This window comes from Hypomesus nipponensis, chromosome 7 (genome assembly GCF_054491055.1).
Source record: "Hypomesus nipponensis isolate SF chromosome 7, ASM5449105v1, whole genome shotgun sequence".
In the NCBI taxonomy this organism is placed as follows: Eukaryota; Metazoa; Chordata; class Actinopteri; order Osmeriformes; family Osmeridae; genus Hypomesus; species Hypomesus nipponensis.
The window spans coordinates 1,286,174-1,308,028 of NC_140367.1; the positions used below are offsets into that span (position 1 = coordinate 1,286,174).

A 21,855-nucleotide genomic window follows, 5' to 3' on the forward strand; every position below is an offset into this window, starting at 1 on the left:
AGAGGGTATGATGGGGGTGAAGAGGTGGAGAACTGAGTTCTCTGCAGGACTGGGTGGCTGCAGCTTCAGCCAAGGCTGCTACAGCTGGATGATAAATGGGGAAAAGTGTTGAGTCATTTACAGACATACGCTCAGGTCTGCGGTTGTGTAGCCAACATTGCTTTAGTTTAGTTAGTTAGTCAGCTAGTTAGGTCAGTCCATGTATGTGTACAGTAAGTCTAAATACTAGGAATGGAAAAGTAAAATAATTTGTTGTTTTGTTAATATATTGGAACAATTGATACCATTAATACTTCGCACTGTACATTAAGCTATTGTACAAACTTAAGATTTATGTTGCTTAAGATTTAAGTGGACATGGTTTGTATTTCTAATGCTAATCCTTCTTTAAAGTCACAGCCGCTCATACAGAATGTGAAACAGCTTGTGTTTGTATAGTTATCGTCCTCAGCCTCTCTCTCTCTCTCTCTCTCTCTCTCTCTCTCTCTCTCTCTCTGTGTCTCTCTCTCTCTCTCTGTGTCTCTCTCTCTCTCTCTGTGTCTCTCTCTCTCTGTGTCTCTCTCTCTCTCATCCTCTCTGTCTCTCTCTGCCTGCCTGCGAGGTGCTGGTTTGTTGTTCAGTGTGAGAGAACACAGATTGTGGAGCAGAGAAGTCTACTGGGACATCCTCCAAACATCTGCCTGTTCTTCTCTGACCTACCCACTGTGGTGTAAGACTGTTCTCTCTCTCCCTCTCTCTGTCTCTCTTTCACTGTATCTCTTTACTTTCCTTCCACCCAACATCTATAATTCTTTCTGTCTCAGTCTGGACTCATGTCTGCTACCCTCCAAGTCTTTCTCATTCTTCCCATCTCTCCTCCCTCTGACTCCTCTCATTCTTCCATGTACATCTTCTTCCTTTTTACGTTTCTATAAATACAAGATTCTCTCCAACATAACGAATCCACCTGGACACCAGGAGGCACTCCTGAAGGTCCCTCTCTCCTCCCCATCGTGTCCCGTCAATGTCTCTCGCCCCATCGTGTCCCTCAGATCTCATATATACTGAATGGTAAAGTAAGGTATTATATAATCTTATATATTACCTCTTATATATACTCTCATTCTTTTTACACACACACACACACACACACACACACACACACACACACACAATAGTGGGTTTTGCCCTTACATCAGACCTTTTTGATTATTGCGTTTTCTTCCAATGACCTAACATGCCCCAAATACTCAGAGGCTTTGTCGCATTTGTACAATTCACCTGGAGGAAACTGCAAAGAAAATGAAAAGTTGTTTACTTGTCCACTGCTGCTGTGTGTGTGTGTGCGACACTTGGGATGTTTTTATTACACAGAGAGGATCCTGTGACGGCCGTGGTCGCTTCCACCGACACGATGAGAGACTTCTGCTTGTGTGAGCCGAGGGAGGAGTATTGACTCGACTTGTTGGAGCTATGCAGGTATTGTGTACCTTCCTGAGTGGCTGTAAACATTCTGTGGCTAAACAACATTATATGAGGTAGAAGCAAGTGTTGCTGGCTATCCTCAGTGCCGCACGCCCATACACAAAACACACATACACGCATGCACCCTATCATGCTTGGTCCACTCCAGTCCAGCGGCTGGGAACACATCAATCTATTCTTTGATTATTGACCGCGTGCTTGTTGACGTTGGACGTGTCAGCAGAGGAGGGTCTGTTGTTGGAGATCGGAAACGAGAGAAAAGCAGCTGCGATATCTACTGGCTCTGATATCGCTCTCATGGGAGAATTTCAACATGCCTATCACCAAAAATAAAAAAATAAAATACACGGTTTCCACATAAAACCAGCCGTTTTCTTTTATAGAAGCTGTTAATGTCGACTTTGGGAAACAAATCTGTGCGTTACCGAGGCGATAAGTCATTCTCTGAGGACAAGAACTGAAGTCAGATAAGTCTATTAAACCGTCTGGGCATGTGGGACTGTTTTATGGTCAGAGGACTCCTGGGGCAGGGAGGGGGTCTTCTTCCTCATTGTAGGACTCCGGAGTTTCGCAATGATAGCTGAAAAAGTTTAGTATGCCTTTAAGGGATCATTATAAAACCAGAAAACCTCCCACACATCTCTTCTCATATAATTACATTTCTCCTTCTCGTCGTCTTCTAAAATGAAACCATCAGTTTTCTAAAGCTTTGACGCTTGGCAATTCCCCTGTGTCGTAGCCTCCTAGACTTGTAAAGAAAACTGCAAAGTAGTTTTCCTTTTCATCATGGACGTGCTTTTAGGAGGGGGGGGGGTTCTGATGTTGTGCCCCTGTGCCCATCCAGATAAACATTGGACATAATTTGCATTCTGGGAAATTACATTTCATTTGCAAACGGCTGCTGAACTTTAGTAGAATTAGATTTCGCTAACAGCCGTAATGACATTTAATGGACCATGATTTATTCAGTTCCTTTTACTGGGTCAAGATATGCTGCAACTGGAATTCAATAATGCCAGCTGTTTTGTTTAGCTGATCGAGTCTTCCTTGAATAAAATGCTTGGTAGTTTGATGACAGAACAAACATGTGTTTTATATTGAGTGGAGTAGTCAGTATAGACTCAACTTAACCCCAACGCATGTTTACTACATATAAAGTGATTACATAAAAAATAACCATAAATAATCCTATTCGCTTTCATTATTTTATTCTGACATATCTCCACTTGAGAGATTTGACCTCAAAGCGAACAGGGAATACTCTGAGGGAACACATTTACATCTCCACATCTCGGGAACTGCCTCCTCAAGCACTTCACCAGAGACGTAGAAAACGAACAAACAAAACGTTCTCACTAAAACCCAACAGATTGAGGAGAGGAGCAGGCTGACAGGATGGAGGAAGACAGCGTGGTGATCAGGAGGGAGAGCTGAACGCAGCGAGCAACAAGTGCCAGGCTATCGGCCTTGCCAGTCAGCACCCAAATGCATTTAAATGATATGCCGGCATCTGTTTGGGAGATTTTCCGCCACAAATCAGATGTGCGGAATATGGATGGCCCTTGTTCACTCTCTCGCTCCATCTATCTTTCTCTCTCTCCCTCCATCTTTCTCTCACCCCCTCTCTCTCAATTTCACCCTCTCCATCTTTTCTCTTTCTCCCATCTCTCTCCATCTCTCTCTCTCTCTCTACGGTGAACAAGTTTCAAACTGGCGGTGCCCCCTCCTCCCCACCCCCCACCCTCCTCCCCACCCTCCCCCCCTCCCCCCACCCTCCCCCACCCCCCACCCCTCCCCCCACCCTCCCCCACCCCCCACCCCTCCCCCCACCCCCCACCCCCCCTGTTCCTCTCTGAGGTGTTCTAATTCCGGGAGCGGGGCGAAGCCTCAGGAGAGCACTCGAGACAGGTGCTATTCTCTCCGCCAAGCGAATGAAGTTACTCTCCACGCATCGTCGACGTGTCTGTCACCAGGCGCCGGGATGATGGAGAGGCCGGGAGCGAGCCACAATATGTTGTTGTTTGTGTTATGGTCGTGATCAAATGTCAGGACTGTTCCCCAGTGGAGCGTGCTGTCGCCGTCCCCACCCCTGAATCGATACCCATCTGTGGGGATGGACTGAGCCAGCTCACCAGAGCAAACACGGTCAGGTGGCTTCTAATGGAACGCTCGCTTGTGGCTGTGGTCCCCTTCTAAACCAACCTCCTCCACAGCAGTCAACCACTAATTCTGCTGTTATCCAAACAGGCTCAGATTAGCAGCAGGGGGGTTGCGCAGAATCAGCAGGTTAGCATAGCTGCTGTGTGGGTTGGCCTCTGCAACACTTCGACAACCAACGGCTCTCTATCGCTTTAAACTCCACTTCCACCCTGCTCTTCCACCCTGCTCTTCCACCCTGCTCTTCCACCCTGCTCTTCCACCCTGCTCTTCCACCCTGCTCTTCCACCCTGCTCTTCCACCCTGCTCTTCCACCCTGCTCTTCCACCCTGCTCTTCCACCCTGCTCTTTCCTCTCTCAACTTTATCTCCCTCCTCCTGGGTAGTGGTGCGGAACATTCATTGATCAAGAAAGCCTATCTTCCCCACACCGCCGGCCTCATCTCACTCCCCTTTAATGAACTTACTGTGAGCCTAATGCAGCAAAACACCCCTCCGCACCAATACAGATGAGGGCGTCTTAAGCTTCCACTGATTGGCAGTTGAACACAAAGACAGTCATTCGACGTTGGGATGATTGGGCTGCTGTTTGAATTTGGAGAGAGGGACTTTGTGTGAAGAGAAGGGGAGTGGTTGAGAGCTTTCATTGTGTTGTCATGTTCCCTGTAATAGAGGTGAGGTGCCAAGAACCTTTCACTCGATAAGAACAAGGCAGCGGATAGCGCCGTAGCACTAGAAGACCTGCTCTGATTGGCTGGCTGCTCAATGCCCCAAGGTGGCATTACAAGAGCAAAGAGGCGATTGCGGAGTGAATACCAGATCTGACCTACCCCTGTCCCTGTCTCCATGTGCTGTGATGGAGTCACAGACACGTCAAGGACGCTGTGAGGGCATCACGGAGCATGTGAGCCTCTGGAGGCTAGCCAGACCCATCAGCTGCAGGGATGCATTCCCAACAGAAGGGGGCGCTGTCTAAATGAGGGCTGAGGAGAAATGGCAGTTGGTGAGAGGCCTCGTGGCCCTGTCACCAGGGCATCCATCTTGGAGCTGTAACGTGGCACGTCATTACTAAGCCGGAACGCAATTACAACCCATCTCTATTACTCCCCATGGTGTGGCACTGCCCATTCGGTCTGGTTAAGCAGTTGTCACATCTCTTTACATGTTGTGGGGCCCTTGCATTCATTATCCTTGGCACATTGCAATTAGCTCTGTCTGCCTTGCTGATATTGATGACAGACTCCCAGATGGAGAAGACTGTGCCTTTTTACACATACACACTAACACACACAAACACACACACACACAGTGGGGTTAAGGTATGCTCACATATTCAGCCATTAAAAACACACATTATGTGCTCAAACACACACAACTATCAGGGTTATGGACTCTCTCCCTCTGTCTTTCTGTTTACATTTTTGTGTATGCCTCATCCATCCATCCATCTCACCATTTTCTCTCTCCCCTTCTCTCTCCCCTCTCTCTCCCATCTATCTCTCCCATCTCTCTCTCTCCCTTCTCTCTCTCCCATCTCTTTCTCCCATCTTTCTCTCCGATCTCTCTCTCCCCCTCTCTCTCCCATCTCTCTCTCCCCCCTCTCTCTCCCTCTCTATCTTCCCTTCTCTCTCCCATCTTTCTCTCCCCTCTCTCCCCCTCTCTCTCCCCTCTCTCTCTCCCCCTCTCTCTCGCCTCTCTCTCTCCCCCTCTCTCCCATTGCTCTCCCCCTCTCTCTTACTCATTCAGACTACTTCAGCCAGCAGGGACTTGCACAGACATTTGGAGAGGCTATTGCTCTAACATGAAAAAAGATTTTAAAAAAGTGATCAACATTATCTCCATCACTTCAAAAAGTCACGTGAAAGTGGAAGGGTTTTCCCTCTCCTTCACTCGCAGTGCACCGGCGTGAGAATACAAACAATGTCATGTGACTATGTCATGTGACTGGAGGCAGAGGGCAGCGCTGATGTTATGGTGGCAAAATAAATGAGCACAGAACTGGATGATATCCCAATTGAATTAGATTCAACTGTACTAATGATGGGCTTATCATATTGATGCAGCCACAAAAAGGTTTATTTAGGCTCCTTCTCCAGAAGCGCAGATCAGCCAATCAGGGCAAATGGGCTGTTGCCCGGGCAACAATAGCCCATACCTGTGCACGTCCCTGACAGCCTGACTTTGTTCTGAAAAAAATACAGGAGCCTACTTTTATCTCATTATACCATCTTAAAAATTATAATATGTTATTTGTTCTCTGTTTGTGTGCAATTGTGTTTGCATGCGTGTGTTTGCGTGTGTGCGTGTGTGTGTGTGTGTGTGTGTGTGTGTGTGTGTGTGTGTGTGTGGGAGGAAGAAGGGTATTATCACTAAATAATAAAACTTTAGTCTGAAAATATTAACCACAAATCCTACTCTATTTAAAAGTGAAACTTATAATTATTCATATTTAAATACAAAATCACACAGCACTTGTCAGACATCTAGAGACCTGTTCTCTAACTAGCTATTATATTGTGCCAGTTTCTATCTACATGAGTATTGCAAGTAACAATCAATCATGTTTTAATACCCATCATACCGTAGTTTTGTCAGATCTCATTAATGTGGGTTTTTTTTGGGGACTCTAGACAACAAAATAACATATTTTGAACATATCTTGATTTGACAAGACCAGCAGGCTGTCATTTAACCAGGGTCTATTCTTCAAGTGTACATGCTTCAATTTGACTGTGTTTGTTGTGCTGAATGATGATGGAAAGTTGCCATCTCTATGCTCCTATACTTTGTCTCCCTTTATGTATTGTTCATCAGTCTCTCACTCCCTTTCTCCATCCTTCTCTTTTCTCAAGGCCATTGGATGAGAGTGTGTGGTACCAAGGTGTTTAACCATTCACGAAGCGACGCTATCACTCACAGCCAAAGTGCCATTGATTTTACAGCCCAAATGGCCTCTTTTGTCCCTTTGCACAGTCCACTGGAGGCGGAGGGAGGGAAATAAAAGAGAGAAAAGGCAGGGAGGTATGGTGAGAAGATTAGAGGAGTGAGACAAAATAAGAAATTGGGGCAATGGATAAGAGGGAGAGAGGGAGAAAGAGAGATTGGGGAGAGAGAGAGAGCAAGACAGTGAGAAAGAGAGATGGGGAAAGGAGAGAGAGATGGGGGGAGAGCAAGACAGTGGGAGAGAAAGAGAGAGATGGGAAAAGAGAGATAGGATTAAGGAGAGAATAACGGAGCTGATAAGGAACAGCTAGAGGGAGACAATGGCTGAGACACAGACAGAGAAAGACAGACAGAGAGAGAGAGACAGACAGAGAGACAGAGAGAGAGATAAATAGAGACAGAGAGAGATAGAGACAGACAGAGAGAGAATGGGAGGCGGGCAGATGAGCAGGCGGGCAGATGAGGAGAGGAGTGCCACAGAAGGAGGAAGGGACGGAGAGAGACAGAGAGAGAGACAGAGAGAGAGAGAGACAGAGAGAGAGAGAGAGAGAGAGAGAGAGAGAGAGGGGGGGGAAACAGAGAGACAGAAAGACAGAGAGAGAAGAGTGAGGGGAAAGCTGCAGTTGGGAGGGGAGTCATTCGCTGGGGTTTTAAAGGTGATTTATAGTGAGGTGGGGGGGCGTTTGCACTCCAAAGCCTTATTCATTCCTCTTAATCTAGATCACCTCTGCGAGATGTGCTTAGGGTAATGACCACCGCCTGCTGAACAGATGACATGGTCGGGCCCAGGAAGGGGAGGAGAGGGTGTTGAAGACAGGATGGAGGGAGACATGGTGGACTGAGATAGGGGAAGGGATGGTAGAGGGTAAGAAAAGACGGGATGAATGAGAGGGAGAAAGATGTGAAGTAGATAGGGATGGAGAGGAAGAGATTGGCTAGAGGCTTTCAAAGGTCGGCTCTCTGATTCCGCATAAGTGATGGTTGTATAAGTTCTTTATTTTGGGATCATTCCTCTGTCAGTATGTAGCTGCTATTTTGATTGAAGAGATTGAGGCGAAGATGGAAGCGAATCAAATCTGTTTTTCTATCCTATCGCTTTTCTTTCTCTCTCCTCGTCTGCTAGTCAGTCTCCATCCCTCTGTTCCCGCTATCGCTCAGTCCACACATCTATTTCTCTCATCGGTATCAATAGCCTTCATCTTCGTTTTTAAAATCTCCTGATCTCTTTGTCTTTACATCTGTTAACCGCTCTCTCTCATCGTCTATCCCGCCCTTCTCTCTATTTGTTTTCCAGTTTTGTCTGATTTTTATTCGCCAGAAGGGAAGACAATATTCTGGATGAGCCTTCTGCTGATAAATGAATACTAACTGACGCCAACTGACGCCCTGTAGCGCAAATTTGTGTTCGGAGTGGCAGATCATTTTGCTGCGTGTGGAAGAGAGGAGCGAGGCTGTCTGCCTGTCTGGCCCAGGCGCGAGGCATCTGCGATTGCAGGCGCGAGCCAATTGAATCGACCCACTTCTCAAAAACTGGCACCCGGAGTCTTCACGGGCCCAAACACTGTCTAGAAGATGAGGCAGGTGTACACGCGAGTGCACGCCATCAAGGAAGACGACCGGCTAATAGCCCCGTTATTAGTATTGGTCCTACGTCACGAATACTCAAACAAACAAACACTATCCTCTTCTATTGAAGGTGATGGGTTGAGTCCGGTCAAACGGAACCATTTTAGTGAAGAGTCAAAAACTAGGAAGAATCTTGCACGTCGTATAACAGGAATAAATAGGCCTACCAACATTAGGCCTTGATTTAAGACATAAACCTCGGCCTAACTCACATCCATATCAAGTTCACGGTTGCACCAGACATTTCAATCCGTAACTTGAATGACAGGATCTCAGAAGGTACTCCTCACCACTCATTAGCTTAAAAGAAGATTTGAGCCCTCGAGCTCATTACGCAAATCTTCAAGTGAAAAAGAAAACTGTCCTACGCAACAATGAAACCGACACTGAATTAATGCTTTCATTGTTATTTGAGTGCGATTTAACACATTTAATAATGCTCGATAATGTGGAATGCGTGTAGCTATGTCCTGATAACTTAACGCGGGCCGATTTTGAAGGCTTCATTAACCGTATCAGTAAGTGATTAGTAATTTTCTAGTAATTACCAATCTACATATCTAATAAAGTAGCATTTTAATGTGAAGAAATTCACACAAAGAATGTTCATCAGTTCATGATATTTAGTTATTCAATTGTGGAGATGATGAGTAGCCTACTTTAGAAATATCATTTTATTATCAGCTAAAAAATATTCCATAAAAACCCAATATCTACCATGATATCTATCGGATCAGACTAGTCACCTTATTATGAGACTTGAACCTGAGGATTACGGTCCTACGTTCCTGAAACGTTAACCTCGTTACCTACGATACCCAGGCTATCATGGAGCGGCAGAATCTCAAACAAACACTACCAATTAGAACGGTCCTGATGTGTTAAATGTAATGGTTAGAATTGGTTCAAGATTATTGGAAAACAGTCTGCAACTGCGGTAGTATTTTGTTTGAACCAAACTGGGGCAACTGTATTGTAATCGAGTCTCTTTTTCTTGCCCAATGAAATTCCACTTCTAAAAAGTGAAACGTAATGAAAGGAATAATAAATAGATCATAAAAAAAGGAAACATTTTCCCCTGTGAAAAAGAGACACAAGTTCCTCGTGTAGCATGCTTCCCCATCTTTGTGCTGGCGGTGGAGATACGGCGGGCTTTTGTGGCTCTGTTAAATCCCAGCGGTTGTGCTCTTTCAGCTGCGGCAGCTTCCTGATTGCCTAGTTAATGTGCCACTCCTCCCGCCATTGTCCTCATGCAGGGATGAGGTTTTGCAGCGCGGGCTGCTAAGGGAGACAGAGAGACTGAAACAGAGAGAGATGGGGCCGAGGGAGGAAGACAGAGAGTGAGGAGAGGGAGAGAGAAAGATATGGGGGTGATGGAGAGGGAGTGATGTGTTTGATGGAGGGGGTGAGGGAGGGAGAGAGATGGGGGTGAGAGAAAGAGTCAGACAGAGAGGGAGGGAAAGGGAGAGATACAGAAAGAGATGGGGGTGATGGAGAGGGTGACCACGGAGAGGAATGAGGTAAAAGTGAGGGAGGTGGGTGAGAGAGGGAGATGGTGGAGCAGGGAAAATGAGAGGAATTGGCTTGAGGGAGACTGATGAACACAAACATGGTTTCATGCCTACAGAAAATACACCACAGCTTCAAGACAGACACATTCACTGCTACCTCTCTGTACCGGAGGGCTTTGATTGAGGAAAAAACAAAGCAAAATTGATCAATATCTATACCTTTCCAAGCAATATCAACCAGCATACATCTAAGGATGTAGAAAATCCCCTCCGCGTGGGGAACTGGGGATCTAAATTGAACTTTGTGAATGTCAATAGGCTACATGGAAGACTTGAATCGAGGTAGAAAATACAAGTAAATTGAGATTTTCTCAGAGGGAATGGATTTAGCATGTGAGGCAGAGTTGCTTTCAGCTAACATTTTCCCATGTGGTTGTAAAGGAAGTTTATCTTGGTAAATCTTAAATTCCGTATTGGGATGGAAATGCCATCAGTGCTGCCATGTAAGAGTTCCTTGTTTTACGCATGGATAATCCCAATGGTGCCTGCTTCGGTCCCAAGTACAACATACGCTAAATATGTCATGGCATAGATATAACGGTAGATTTGAGCTGTAATGACAAGCTAGTGTACACATACACAATAGTTTGACTAACACTGAAAACGTTTTAAGTACCCTTATCCCTTATACATGAGGGCAGTTTTTTAAAGGTGGCTACAAGCATGCGTGGCAGCTCGTGGCACCGGGGTGCCTGCATCAATTTGGGTGAGTGATCTTTGTTGACATGTCTCTCGGGAGTGTCGGAGTACAGCGGTTAGAAACGGGACATTAAATAGGGCTGACAAGTTCCCCCTTCATTTAAAGTCTCCTCCCATCCGTGGCCAATAGATACCTCGGATATATTACACCTCAATTGGTTTTGAAGCGATCAATATTTTGCATCTTCCGTGGCCTCGGAACCTTGTGTTCAGGATGTCAGTTGTTCATGACTGGCCTATAGTTTAAAACATGGCTGTTGGTGTTGGTCAAAGAAGCAGGATTAAATTATCTCCCCCACTCAATCCCCACTAACCCCCACCCACGGACCACATCGCATCGGTTTCTCGTTATATCGTTCTGTCCTAAGGAGGGAAAGCATTCGCTTCATTTGTTTCCCATTAGCACGACCTGTCGATATGTCTTCTGGTGAGATCCTATACAATTGTTTCGAAATCAGTAAGCCCCCCCCCCCCCCCCCCCCCCCCGCACCCGCCGTCTTTTCCTCTCTTTTTCTTTAATCCATTGATGGTAAAACCCAAATTAAAGGGGGATATTTAGTCTCGCTGATGATGACTACGAGGCGGATTCATTTGCGATGTGAAGTCAGTCGTTAATGATGAATCGCAGCCGAGGGGATGATTGCTGGGCTCCCCGTGGGGTTAAAGCTGCCGTCGAAATACAAAACAAAAACAAAGAAACACAGAGCAGACGCTCCTACCAGTCAGCTGGGATGCTTCACTTAGTTTTTAGGGTGTTTTGTTTCATCCATTTTTTCCCCCAGTTTATTATGAGAGACTAATTTCCAAACAGGCGTGAAAGAGGCAGCCCTGACACAGATGGGGTCCTCGCTGGTGAGAGGCTCGAGCTTCTCTCCTCGAGCTGAGAAAAGGTGCTTCTTGACCTGGTATTGCTCCTACTGTTCACACCACACTGCCTGATTACGATGCACTTCAACATAAAATAATGTTACTCAGTTTGGGAGTGTGTTCATTTCCTTTCTTTGAGGATGTCTAGCAGGAGAGACAGGTTTGAGATATAGATGCAGGATAGACTATTCAAATGGGACCCAGCTTTTTAGCTACCGTTTCATCCATTATAACTACTGGGGCAAGCGGGCGTGCAGAGGGGGCGACTGCCCCGGGCCAACAGTTACAAAGAAGCTCACCGCGGGCCCAATCTGCCTGACTGACTGAATATGCATTTTTTTGTTATTTAGTTTGACATTCTGAATAAAGTTTGTGTCTTGATTGCGGCAAAACAATAATACAAAGTCTGTCTCAGTCCACGTATGCCATGTGTTTGCTGCGGTATCACCGTTTCCTCGCTGTTTTTCGTGAAAATAAGTGTACCAAAAAAAACTGTCATTCTGTCAGTCTGCGTGTACGTGTCATTGCATTATGTCATAGGACTTGGCCTCTGAAGTGCAGGTGTGCATCATACGTTTTGGGTGCCTGCTTGTGTGTAGTAGTGTGAAAGCTAACCAGCCGTATTCTGTTTTGGACAAATGAAGTAAAAGTATCCTACTAGACTACCGCAGTGGTGTAAGCAGCATATGTCGAATATTGTGGCCTTGTGTTCCTCTCAAACGTAACTTTGAACATCTGTATGAGCTAGCTCCACCACTAGCCCAGCAAGTCAAATGTTTGAACAAAAAAGCTAATTATTGTCGAGCACGCCGCTTGCTCGCTGCAGCTAGCTGTGGTCACTATGTAGGAAGTTGGATTTAAACTCACAGCCGCTGGACGAAAACATCAATGGTAAGTTGTTATATTCTTGTTCTATAGTTATAATCACACATACTTGGGATTACAGACTTGTCTGTTAGAGATGCTGGCTGTTTTTTTTCCTCCCAAAATCGCGTGTGTATGGCGTCTTGTGTTTTGCAGACCGCTGTGTCTGGGTAATTGTATTAACGGCAGGTGGCCTGATCGTGTTGGCATGGCATTGTGGCTATATGGGCATCTAACATCACTGAATATCAAACAGTGTATTATTTTGGCTTCTACCCTTGGCTGCCTGCCTGTCTCGCTAGTTAAATCCGATTTTTTTGGTATCCTTTCTGACTGGAGTTAAGCAAATTATTGGTAAAATCCATGCCGCCGACTATGGTTCCAACATGTCATAGCAGCATTTTTCTCCGATCTTCCCTCTTGTCTTCCGTTTGGAAAGTTTTCCGTTTGGATCTTGGCTTGCTTGCCGTAGACCAGACTCCCCGCCCTGCACTTTTTAAACCCATTCCCTCCTCAAACACACCTGGTGTGTGGGTAGAGGGAAATATCTCGAACATGCTGGGCGTGGGGTGTCTTCCAGGCCCAGGATAGAGAGGCCGCCCTAGGTTGTAGATATAACCGCCCTCTACAGGTTCTCGCCCCCTCAGCGATGCCTACTGCTGTGTTATTTCCAGAGAACCTCCTTCTTACTTCCAGACTGCTATATTTTTTAGTAAAACACAGAGGGGAATGTGAGGTTTGTAGATAAACGGAACATGTACGGTTGTAGCAGAGCTATTTCCGTGAAGAAAGACCTCGTGTTGCTTTTCTACTTTACTTCAGACGTGATTCGTGATAGACCGTATGTTCACCGTACACTGCAGACACACGCTTTGTCTAAGTCTATCTTTCATTCCGTTGAGGGGGATACAAATTAATAAAATGTGATTAATTAGTACCTGTGAGACGAGACCTATTGAGGCCAAAACTGGATCTGACATCATCCTTACTGTGTCTGCTGCTAGTGATGGAGATCATTTGGAGTAAAACGATTCATTGTGAAGTTAATAAAGGCTAAATGACATGTGTAGGGGTGGGTGTGTCTGAGCATACCTACATGTGTGTGTATGTGGGTGGATGTTTGTCCTGTGTGTGTGTGTCCTGTGTGTGTGTCCTGTGTGTGTGTGTGTGTGTGTGTAACCTAGCCACTCTGCTATCTCTCGTCTCATCCGTTACACTGTGTTCCCATTCAATCAGTGTCTTTCTCCTCAGTGGAACTGCAGATAACATTCTCATTATCTTAGCTTGGCTGAATTAAAGTGCTTGGGGACCGAGAGGATACACACACACACACACACACACACACACACACACAAGCATGCAAAATAACCCCACATATATACAAACCGGTGTACGTGAGTTAGGCAGTTACAGAATGTACACATCGATTAAACACCTTTTTCCACATAAACAAAAGCATGCAAAAGTAAAGCCCTGAACATTGTCTGTTGAGACCCCAGACTCAGAGATAGACACACACAGGCAGAGAGACACAGACAGGCAGAGAGAGACACAGACAGAAAGAGACACAGACAGAGACAGATAGAAAGAGAGACAGGCAGAGAAAGAGACAGGCAGAGACAGGAAATACCATTAGTACTGTACTGCAGTCGCTTTCATCAGCTGCATGTGAATGCCAGACTGCTTTAGTGTGTACTTGAAACAGAGAACATGAAAGCTCATAAGAGTCTTTTACTTTCTGTGTCAGTGTTAATATGTCTAAGTAACAACTGGTATCACAATGTCAGAGTCTAAGTGAGTGTGTCTGCTGTTGAAGTAGCCTGTGTGTGTGTGTGTGTGTGTGTGTGTGTGTGAGTGTGCATGTCGCCAAGGGAAATTTATCCAGCACATGGAAACTCCATTGTTTATTCATGCTTTCTAAATTGAAGTGTGCATCCCTCTATTCTTCTGCTGCATCCCTCTCTCTCCTGGGTACTTCTACCGCCAGGGAGGAATAGAGACAGAAAGAGAGATGGAGAGAGGAGAGAGAAACCTCTAGAACCAGATTTGTTCTCAAGGCGTCTGTCTGTGCAGCCTCTGTGTGTTTGATAGAGGGGGAAATGATGACAGTCATTCGTCCATGTTAAAAAGGATTCACAGTATCCTCTTCTCCAAATAAAAATCAAATTTGGCTCTTCAATTCAGGGAGGACTAGACTCAGGACCCTTCGAACTGCTTCGATTCTCCTCCAGTTCCAGATCTGCTGTAGGGACCTGGATAGGAAGTCCATCTCCTCTGGCTTCCTGCGCCATGTTTAGCAGTATCGATGGGTTTCATTTATAGCTCGTATCGATACCTGGCCGTCCTCTGTCCCAAGTACTGCGTCATCCTCCAATTGGAGGGAGCCTTGTCATCGATGCAGATTTTATTTTTTCCTGCCGGGAAGGCAAATAATGACTACTGAGGGGTTCAATACACTCTAGCAAGGAGATTGTGCTAGGTGAAATATCCTAAAAGATAGACTATAAATCAGACCTTCAATTTATTTTTATGGATGTGAAGTGTGTTATTATCTTTGAGTTCAGAGGTCAAAGGTCATGCATAACCGTGACCCCCACTGCCTTTGACTATTGCGACCAATCGGCATGGTGCGCTTCTCTGTTCATCGTCACTCCAGTCTTTCCAACAGAACACACGGCAATCAAACTGATTTTGTCACTGATGTTCGCTTGCATCACATCCAGTGAGGACACAATGTTACCCATCCCCACACTCTCCACAACCAACACTCTCTCTCCTCACCACAGGAAAGTAGGTTACATATTCCCCCTCCCACCCCTCCCTGTAACTGTAGCATATGTGTGTAACACAGGCCTCGCCAAGTCAGGCTCCTGAATAATCCAATTCTGCTAACCCTGCACACAGCCACGAGCAGATTTATCACCCATATTTGGGCTTCCACCGCGGAGGCTGTTGGAATACTCTCTCTCTCTCTCTCTCTCTCTCTCTCTCTCTCTCTCTCTCTCTCTCTCTGTCTCTCTGTCTGTCTCTGTCTCTTCCCAACACTAATTTCCCACCGTAATAGAATTCCTATAAGAGAGTGGCTGGATGTCTTTGCTAATGTGTGCTCTGAAACACAGGGGGATAATTATACAGCCCTGGGAATTTAACAGAGACAGTTTTTGCTTCAGGAAGGGAGGAAGGAGGAAAAAAAAAATGTGATACATGCTTTGGTCTATTTCCCCCCAAGCTCTCATTTGTCAGTTTCCATGGTCTGTTGCTAGGTGTGTTACCACGGTCTGTTGCTAGGTGTGTTACCACGGTCTGTTGCTAGGTGTGTTTTTGTAATGATGTGACTGGGTACAGGAGAGAGGGTGTGCGTGTGTGAGTGTTTGTGGGCTTGTACAGTGTGTTTTTCATCAGCGTCGTCATCAAGTGGTGTTCAGCTGCTTGACGTTGAGATGTGAGTGCAGAACAGTAGCTGAATGTTTGGTCAAGGATCCTCGGCAGAAACTCAGATTTCCGTTTTAAGATCTGGTAGTGTGTCCTGTGGGAGTCTTCCTATTTGTTTAAGTCCTCGGGTCGATTATATTTAAATGAATCCACGCAAACTATGTGGCTTTGTTCTCAACCAGCAAACTGGAAGATCTACTGTGTGAAGTGTCAACTTCATCAGCTGAAAGCAGCCTCTGGTCTGGCCATGCATAAGCATCCTGTTCTACATATGGTCTGATCCTGGCTCTACCTGCCTGACAGGTGCCCAGACAGCACACACATGCATATGCACGAGGGCTACAGAACAGCACTCCAGATATTTGCATAAAGGATGATGAGTGCATAATGCTGACGTGATTTGCAATGCATGGAGAGAAGATGAAGGTTGTGGGCGATCTGTCTGTCACTCTTTCTCTCTCTCTCTCTCTCTCTCTCTCTCTCTCTCTCTCTCTCTCTCTCTCTCTCTCTCTCTCTCTCTCTCTCTCTCGCTCTCTCTCTCGCTCTCTCTCTCGCTCTCTCTTTCTCTCTCTCTTTACTAGGCCTGGATGGGGTGGGTGGGAGCAGGGGGCAAGGTGTAGAAAGTGATTTGTCTCTCTGAGGCTTTGGGAGCAAGTCAGTAAATAAAGTGAGAGAACTGGATCATTGTGTGTGTGTGTGTGTGTGTGTGTGTGTGTGTCCATCCTCCAGTGACACAGCTCAGCTAATACTCAGAAATTGGGAGCTCAGTGAAGTCTCTTCCATAGAGTCCAGAGATGTGGAGAGGTCTGATGGTGTGTGTGTGTGGGGGGGTGGGTGGGTGGGTGGTGACTAAGAGTGTTGGTGTGTCTGGGGAAGGGAGTTTGTGTGTATTCACATACTGGACAGTATGTGACAGCATGTTTATTTATGCTGGGCTATTGTGTTCATTGTGTTCGTTGTGTTCCATGTGCGTGGTGTGCGAGGCGAGCGAGGGCGTGTGAGGGCAGAGGTCTGATTCCTGCTCTGGATGTATTGATTCTGTCACCAGAAGGCTTCCGGCCTCTGTTGGATCACACCTGATGTTACTAAGTAGTCAGTTCCATCAAGATCCCTCTCTTATCACACACACACACACACACACACACACAGACACACACACACTTACAATCCCTAACACTCATCCGGTGTGTGGTATGTGATCCACTCTCACATACTAACCCTTCATAAACAGACACCCTGACAGCATGAATTACTTACCTCTCTCACACACACACACACAGACACACACACACACCTGACAGATCCTCTCTCTCACACACACACACACACAGACACACACACACACCTGACAGATCCTCTCTCTCACACACAGACAGACACACACTCACACGTCCAGCGTTTCCCTGGCATCGGCAAAAACACTGGGCAAACAAACACTAGTAGAGATAAATCTTGATTTAACGCAGCGTAGTTAAAAGAGAAAGATGGGGTGCAAGGATAGCGCACGCATCAGCACTACTGTGACGGCCAGCCCCCTCGCTACTGTTGCTCACCTTGTCACACGCCCCCACCCCCCCTCCTCGCCAGACACCCCTCGTCTGACTCACTCCCACAAGAAACTACCAAGAAACTTCTAGATGAATGTCGTGAGAAAATAATAGAAAGTTCTTGGTGACTGCTGCCCACGGTGAGACAGTTTCTTGTCTCTCCTGGTGGCGCTGTGAGAACAAGAAGTATCCAGGCAGAGAGCTGCTTAATTAGCACTGGGCCGAGGGAGGGAGAGAGGGAGGGGGAGAGAGGGGGATGGGGAGAGAGAGGGAGGGGGATGGGGGAGAGAGAGGGAGAGAGGGGGATGGGGGAGAGAGAGGGAGGGGGATGGAAGAGAGAGAGGGATGGGGAGAGAGGGGGATGGGGGTGAGAGGGAGGGGGATGGGGGAGAGAGAGGGAGGGGGAGAGAGAGGGAGGGGGATGGGGGTTAGAGGGAGGGGGATGGGGGAGAGAGAGGGAGGGGGAGAGAGAGGGAGGGGGATGGGGGAGAGAGAGGGAGGGGGATGGGGGAGAGAGGGGTCAAAAGAGAGATGGGTGACTAATGCAGTTCAGAGTTTGTGTGTGAGTGAGAGAACATTTATTTAGCAGACGCTCTCAGAACAGTGTATAGTTTTCCTGCACTGTGGTGGAAGACAACATGGTCTTTCTAATCAGGCTGTGAGGGCTCAGACCAGAAGGTGCTAGCTTCTCTGCTGGACACCAGACACACTCCCTCATCTGACGTTCACTCTACACTTCCTGCTCAACGTGGTGCTCGATCCCCCCTGTCACCTGGGGGAGGAGGGAAGGAGGGAGGGAGGGAGGGAGGGAGGGAAGGAAGGAAGGAAGGAAGGAAGGAAGGAAGGAAGGAAGGAAGGAAGGAAGGAAGGAAGGAAGGAGGGAGGGAGGGAGGGAGGGAGCTATCTGTCACACCCTGGACTTACTCAGTCTCTCTCTCTCTCTCTCTCTCTCTCTCTCTCTCTCCTGAACTCTTCTTATCCTTCTCTCCTGTAGTCTCTATTCATGTCCATGGAAGTCCTCATCTTCCTTTTCTCAAAGCTTACTGGCTAATTCTCTCGATGCCAGTCTTATATATATCTCTCTCTTCCTCCCTTTTGCTCTCTTTCTCTCCCTCTCCCCTTCTCTCTCCGTCTCCACATTCTCAGTAAGCAGCTTGGGCTCTACTCTAGGCTACAGTGCAGCGCTCTGCCCATCTGTCACCGAGAGAGATGCCACGAGGAGCCCTAGTCCTCCATACCAGGCCTGCTCCCCTTCCTCCCTCCTCCTCCCCCCTCCTCCCCCTGCAGGGCAGGGTCAGACCTGGGGGAGGTAGCAGAGAGCAGGGTCCTAGTGCCCCCCCCAAAGCGTCCTGCTTCATGGAAACAGACATCCTGGAATTAAAGGAGGAGGCCAAAAAGAAGGCTACTTAAGACCCCCTGCTGGGGATTATGGGTAAACAGGAAGTATCACAGATCTGTGTCGACCGATGTTTGCAGTTTCATTTCCTGGTTGGCAGATGCCTGCCAGCCCAGTGAATAAAGTGCTTCACATACATAAATCATGTTGACGCTTTTGCAGACACCTTGAAGCCACCAAATCCCTCCACTAGGATCTGACAGCCAACATCCAGAGCTATGATGCACCTACTGGTGCATCACAGGGTTTGGCCCTGTGAGCACAGGTGGGTAGAGGAGGCTGGGGGAGGAGCAAGAGGAGGAGGAAGAGGAGAAAGGGAGTTTAACTGTACTAATTCCTCAGCTGTCAGTGTTTACGTGTGGATGTGTCTTAGTCTGGCTTCAGTAACAGCCTCAGCCCCACAGCCAAAATATTAAAATTTGCTATCACTGCTGCCCAGACAATCCTCCTTACTAAGGTGTGCTTTGGGGACGCGTGACTCAGATGATCGATTCTACGTTTTAACACCAAACAGCATATGCTCTATATTCACACTATTAAATGTATGAAGAGTTATCTTATTATCTTTAAAGTACTAAAGGAAAGATAATCAGCTGGGCACCAAGCTCCCGTTCAGAGATACGGACTCGTCCATCCCTCAAGCCAGACCCACTTGACTAACAATCGTAGTGTGTTTTAATCATCACATGCGTATTTTCAACAGCTGTGGCCATCTAGACGCATGACAGAGGTTCAGTACCTGTCTTGTTCTCCTGATAGACGTTATTCTCACACACTGAGTGGTTTGGCTTGAACTGGATCATTACATGGATCCTATTTTGCATGTTGTTTTTTTTCAGTTTGAGGGCACTTAGAGTGCAGGAGCCCCCAGGTCGAGAGAGAGAGAGAGAGGGAGAGGGATGGGGGAGAGAGATTGAGGAAGGGAGAGAGAGAGATGGAAACTAAATGAGAAAAGCAGAGAACTGTGTTTTAGTTTGCATTAAGTCATTAAAATGAGAGATGGCAGGTCAGTGGATAAATAAAACAGAAGATATTTTATTTGCCTATTTGAGGCATGGAGGTCTCTGAGTTCAGGGTCTGGCAGACTGCAGGGCTGGTTTGGGCGCTAGTCTTCTCGGTATGCATGTTCAGGGGCGTATTCAGTCCCTATTAGGGCAGACATTGTTTGTCCATATATAATGATATATAATGGATGTGACCACAGTTTCATAGCGTGGAATAATTTCAAACGACATGACATGTATAGGGAAATTATGAGAAGGGCAACATTGTAAAACGGTCGTTTTTTGGTGACGTACATTTTTTAAATGTTAGTTGTAACTATGATTTTTTGATGATTAACCTTCATCATGGGGAAAAAAACTCAGAATAAGCTGAAGAGCTGCCCTTAGAAACTGGAGCAGATCGATGTTGATATCTGAAGTTGGAATGAAAATCAGTCTCTTGTAGCCCCAGCCATCTACTGGGAAATATCGTGGGGACATTTTGAAACTGCAAGGACAATTTGTGAGAATGTTCATCAAAATGTCAGCCCAACCTCTTGGTAGAGCAGTGACCAGTGATCTCTCTTTCTCCCTCCCTTTCTCTCCCTCTCTTTCTATCTCTATCTCTTTCTCACTCTCTAGCTCTCTCTTTCTCTCCCTCTCTTTCTTTCTCTTTCTCTCCCTCCCTCTCTTTCTCTCTCTCTCTCTTTCTCTTTCTCTCTCTCTCTCTCTCTCTCTCTCTCTCTCTCTCTTTCTCTTTCTATCTCTTTCTATCTCTCTCTCTCTTTCTCTCCCTCTCTCTCTCCCTCCTTCAGACAGACACAAGGCAGCTGAGCCCCTGAGGTAAAATAGCACCTTGATAACATTTAGGTCTCACACCACAGAAGAAGACTCCATAAAGGTACTTGGCGGACCTATAACTCTTCACGTAGGGCATCATGGAGATAAAGGTCTTTAGCATGACTCTTTTTCTCCAAAATGCCACTCTGAGGTAAAATTAACATCTTTGCCCTTGGATGTGTATTAAACTCTGTTGGTTTTCCTCCATTATTAAGTGGTGAGAAGTTCAAGGTTATTGCCTCCTTCATAAATTAGTAGATAAATCAAAGTACACTAATGTTTGTATGCTGGTCCCTGGTTCCTGGTCCCATCGGTGAGGGAGGAGGGAAGCAGAAACTGGCCCTGGATATTTTGGGAATCCTGGGCCTTGCCTGATGCCCCTTTCCAAGGCATGGTGACTGATTCTTGGGGTAGGGAAACTGGGTAGCCTCTCTCCCTGGAACAAAGCCTTGTTTCTTGGTTGCCTAGCCTTCCAGCCACAGTGAATCCCAGATACCCTTCACACACACATGCGCACACACACACACACAGACACATTTTCCTCAGTCAACTGGCAGAGTAGGATCTCTAACCGAGCAGATTCATGTTGATAGGTATGGCCTTCCAACCAGCCCTGGCCGACATGCCTCTCTCTCTCCACCATATCCCTCCTTCCCTCCCTCCTCCCTTTCTCCCTGTCCCCTCTCCCTTTCCTTCCCGACTTCTGTACCGGGTTTATTGTCAAGTACTTTTACTCGTACGAGGAATTGCTTTGATAGGTTGGTGCATAACAAGAAACATAGTAAGTAAATGTTTTTGTGAGTAAAAAAAAAAAAAAAAGTTTACAGACTGTAAGACCCTGTAAACAGGACATTAGCCAGGCATGTCTATAACCCACCCTCCTCTAGGCATGTCTTAACCCCACCCTCCTCCAGGCATGTCTTAACCCCACCCTCCTCCAGGCATGTCTTAACCCCACCCTCCTCCAGGCATGTCTTAACCCCACCCTCCTCCACATCTGGTCAGGTACCTAAAGCACAGCTGCTCTCGGGGCAGTCTCTCCAGACACAGCGCCTTGTGAGCCCCCAGGTACGCTGGGACCAGGTGAGATCTCAGACACGGTACGCTGGGACCAGGTGAGATCTCAGACACGGTACGCTGGGACCAGGTGAGATCTCAGACACGGTACGCTGGGACCAGGTGAGATCTCAGACACGGTACGCTGGGACCAGGTGAGATCTCAGACACGGTACGCTGGGACCAGGTGAGATCTCAGACACGGTACGCTGGGACCAGGTGAGATCTCAGACACGGTACGCTGGGACCAGGTGAGATCTCAGACACTGTACGCTGGGACCAGGTGAGATCTCAGACACGGTACGCTGGGACCAGGTGAGATCTCAGACACGGTACGCTGGGACCAGGTGAGATCTCAGACACGGTACGCTGGGACCAGGTGAGATCTCAGACACTGTACGCTGGGACCAG

The 21,855-nt window shown here is 46.9% G+C and overlaps 1 long non-coding RNA gene across 3 annotated transcripts; it reads left to right on the forward strand.

The window, feature by feature from the left end:
- Positions 1 to 11,724: 11,724 nt before the first annotated feature.
- On the forward strand, positions 11,725 to 21,638 carry LOC146276286 (uncharacterized). 3 transcript variants are annotated; one of them, XR_014762481.1, is made up of 4 exons: positions 11,725 to 12,217; positions 18,316 to 18,601; positions 18,728 to 18,830; positions 20,364 to 21,638. It is a non-coding gene; the product is annotated as an uncharacterized LOC146276286 (long non-coding RNA). The 3 variants fall into 3 exon arrangements; XR_014762480.1 differs by having other exon boundaries at positions 18,316 to 18,830; XR_014762479.1 differs by lacking the exon at positions 20,364 to 21,638 and having other exon boundaries at positions 18,728 to 20,115.
- The last annotated feature ends 217 nt before the right edge of the window (positions 21,639 to 21,855 follow it).